We start from the raw sequence: 4,210 nt of genomic DNA, 5'->3' as shown, positions 1-4,210 counted from the left end.
CATTCATTCATTGCTCTGTAAGCATCTATTGAGTGTCTGTGATGTGCTGGGCATTGATCTTATCTTTGTAGGGGTTTGGTGAGTCAGCAAAGGAGTAAGGGAAGAAAATGAGGAAAAAATGTATGTTTGGCTGTAGTTACAAACAACAGCAGGGGCAGCAAAAACAACCACACTAGAAACAAAGAAGAAAATAAAATACTCTCCTCTTCCTGTTCTTTGCGTCTCCTTTTATCTGCAGAGTGTGGCACAGTCCTTGGCACTTGTAGTGTGCTGTGAATGAATGAAGGAATCAAAGAGTGAGTTGTTTGTACCAAAACAGATACATTGATTTGTAAAATAAAGCCATTTTTGGATATTATGATTTATCTTTTAGAATTCCCAAGTATGCTGCCAGAAGGCATCAGGTGTCAGTTTGGAGCAACGAGAGGTTTAATAAATACCTGATGTATTAACAGTTAACTGATTGGAAATAGAAATACCCTATGACCTATCAACTCCACTACTAAGGATGCATCTTAGAGAAACAGGAGCCGTGACATGAACCCATGTACATCACAGCATTTTTCACAACAGCAAAAAGATGGAAACAACCTAGGTGCCTATCAATGGATGAATGGATCAACAAACTATGCTATATACACACAATAGAATATTACACAATGGTAAAGAATAACACTGAATCTGCAAAACACCTCATAACACGGAAGAACCTAGAGGACATCATACTGAGTGAAATTAGTTAATCACAAAAGGACAATTATTGTATGAGACCACTACTGTAAAAAGTTAAAAGAAGATTTACACACAAAAGGAATCATTCTTTGAAGGTTCCCAGGGGTGGGAGGGAAAGGGAGAGAAAATTACCCACTAGAGGGTAGACAAGTATTAACTTGGGTGAAGGAAAAAGCAACATACAATAAGAGGGTGCTCAGCTCAAAAGTGTCAAGGCAGTGGAAGATACAGAGAGGACCACAAGAATTAAAGGTAACAAAGATGAATACTATTATAAACACAAACCTGCAATTATGGTAATGACAATATTTTACAAGTAGATACATAGATAGACACTTGTCTTAGGCTTGGTTGTCTAGAGAAGTAAAACCAGCAAGATCACACACACACACACACACACACACATACATATATATGTATGAGAGAGATTTATCTCTAGGAAGTGGCTCACACAGGTATAAAGGCTGTTAAGTCCCATGTCTGTGGATCAACTGTCAAGCTGGAGGCTTCTCCTGACTCACACAGCTGCAGAGGCTGATGAACTCAAGACTAGAGGGCAGTGTAGCAGACTACTGGCTGCTAAGGCTGACAAATCCAAGACTGGTAGGTAAATAGCAGATTATTGGCTCACAGCTGTGAAGGCAAAAATCCCAAGACCAGTAGGCAACATGGCAGGCTACTGGTTCAAGTTCAGGAACTAGAGATGATGATGGCACAAATACAGGAGCAAAAAGCCAGAGATCTTTTCCAAATCTCTTCCATATGTACTGGAAGCAGGCCATATCCCCAAGGCAGCTCCTCTTTGTCAGATTAACTGTGCATCAGATTACACCACTTCTCATCATGGGAAATAGCTACATCACAGCTACCAAGCCACTCAAAATTACAGCCCAGTCAAGTTGGCACACAACCTTAACTACCACAACACTCAATCTGAATAGGGATGAGAAGGCAAATAGGACTACACCCATGAATATGTATAGGTTTGACAAAGGATATCTCTATGAATGTGTTTACATGTGCTGCAAATATATACATGAATGTAGTAGGACACACAAGGGACAAAGTCATGAAAACAACTCAGTCATAATAAAGCACCGTGAGGAAATGAGTTGTCAGGTATCGGGGCTCAGGACCATAGTTTTGGGTGACACTAAGTTCAAATGGCATAACATAATTCACAAAGACATTACTATCCATTCTACTTTGGTGAATATTGACTGGAGTCTTAAAAGCTTGTTAGTGGCCATCTAAGGTGGATCTATTGGTTTCTCTCCATCTGGAGAAAAGAAGAGTGAATACAATCAAAGACAGAAGGAAACAATTAATACAATGGACTAATGGACCACACGAACCCATGCCTCCACAACCCTGAGACCAGAAGGACTTGATGGTGCATAGTTACCACTGCTGACCACTCTGAATGGGATCACAGTAGGAGGCCCCAGATGGAGTGGGGAAAAATGTGGAACAAAATTGAAAATCATAAAAATAAAGACAAGCTTATTGGTCTGATAAAGGCTGGTGGAACCCCCGAGACTATGGCCCTTAGACACCTTTCAAGGTAGGAACTGAACTTAATCCCCATAACTCAACTGTCAGCCAAACGATAGATAGGGCTATAAAGTAAACAATAATACCAGGAGGGTATGCACTCATTATAACAATCAAGCATCTGAGATCAGGAGGACAGCATTTGCCCAGAGGTAGAGCTGGAAAGGTGAGAGGGAGTGTGAAGCTAGGAAAGATGAAGGGATGGGGTGGGCTCAAGGAGGAAGTGGGAAGGATGCTGATACTGTATGGGCATTGCAGTAAATGTTATAAAACAGAATGTGGATGGATGGATTTTTGAATGGAAAAACAATATGCACTGTAAACTTTCACCAAAATCCTAATCAAATAATTAAAAATCAAACAGTTAACTGATAATGCCAGGTCCTAGAGAAGGGGATCTGCCTACTTTCATGTGACATAGATTTTTTCCAAGAGGTGGAGGGAATTATTTATTTTTAAAGTATTTTTTAAACCATACAAATATAATTTTATATAATACAAAATGTGTATTATACACACATTTGTTGTGATGGTTCTTTTATGGTGTGGTCTTTTTTCTTTCCGGTTTTTGTTTGACTCCTCTCTCCCTTCACTCCTTTGCCTCTATACGTCCCTCTCCACAAGCATCACCTCCTCTCATAAAACCCATGTTAACTTCCTAATATGTTTCCTTCCTATCTTTCTCCATGCTCGTATAATCACATGTGTGTAAACATCAAACACATATAGAGGTGCTTTTTGTCAAAGTTTCATTAAAAGGGATGAAAGTGTATTACTTTTCTGGCTCTTTCCATGTTTAATGATACTTCTTGGGAATTCTGCTAAGGGCATCCGGTATAGCTTTAAATCATTCTTTTAAATAACTACATCTTTGGAAGGAAGATGGGGCAATCTACTTCCGTAGTGATACTGCCTCGGAAACCCAAGGAGGGGTCACTATGAGTCGGGTCCAACTCAACGGCACATCACAACAACAACAATGCCATAGTGTGGTTATGTCATCATTTCCCCAAATTCTCTCAGCAATAGGCATTCACTTTTTTCCAGCTTGCTTGTTGTTTTTGAACTATGAGCTCCAGGATGTGACATTTCCTTAGCTTCCTCTGTATAGCTGCAATCCTGATTAAACCAGGAATTGGGACACTATGTTCCCTGGGCCAAATTCAGCTTGGCACTTGTGCTTGTAAATAAAGTTTTATTGGAACACAGTTATGACCATTTGTGCTGATTTTGTGCTCAATGGCAGAGTTGAGTAGTTTCAACAGAGACCCTGGGGGTCGCAAAGCCTAAAATATTTTGTCAGCTGACCCTCTGTAGGACAAATTAGCCAATACTTGGCCTATACCTGCAGGTTATGTGCACTCTCACCTCAACTGTACTTTGATATCTGTTTTTCCAACTGTGGAACTGAGGAGCAAAATAGAGGTCTTGCTTTAAAACCAAACCCACTGCCAGTGAGTCAATTCCAACTCATAGTGACCCCCACTGGGTTTCCAAGGAAGTAGATTTATGGAAGTAGATTGTTCCATCTTCCTTCCACAGGACAGCGTTGGGTTTGAACTGCCAACCTTCTAGTTATCAGTCAAATGCCATAGGCACTGTGCCATTTATATGCTGTTCCCTTTCTCAGGAATGCTGCATCTCTAACCCCCAACTCCTGTGATTTCTCTCTCTAAAGCTATCTCTGATTTGGTTTATGTGTCTCTAATGTGTGCTCTTTTAGTGCCCTGTGCTTCTGTGAATAGTACTTGTTACATTTCACTGCAACAGCACTGCTACTTGTCTTTCATGCTAGAAATAAGCTCCTTGAGGACAGAGATCATGTCTGTCTTGTTCACTGATATATCTTTAGTACTTGTCTCTAAGGAGATGCTTAAAAAATATTTGGTGATTGGATGGATGAATGAGCTAGGTGATATGTATC

This window comes from Orycteropus afer, unplaced genomic scaffold, assembly GCF_000298275.1.
Source record: "Orycteropus afer afer isolate SDZICR_OR568_19922 unplaced genomic scaffold, OryAfe1.0 scaffold00258, whole genome shotgun sequence".
Classification (NCBI taxonomy): Eukaryota; Metazoa; Chordata; class Mammalia; order Tubulidentata; family Orycteropodidae; genus Orycteropus; species Orycteropus afer.
Note: the sequence above shows the minus strand (reverse complement) of the source record.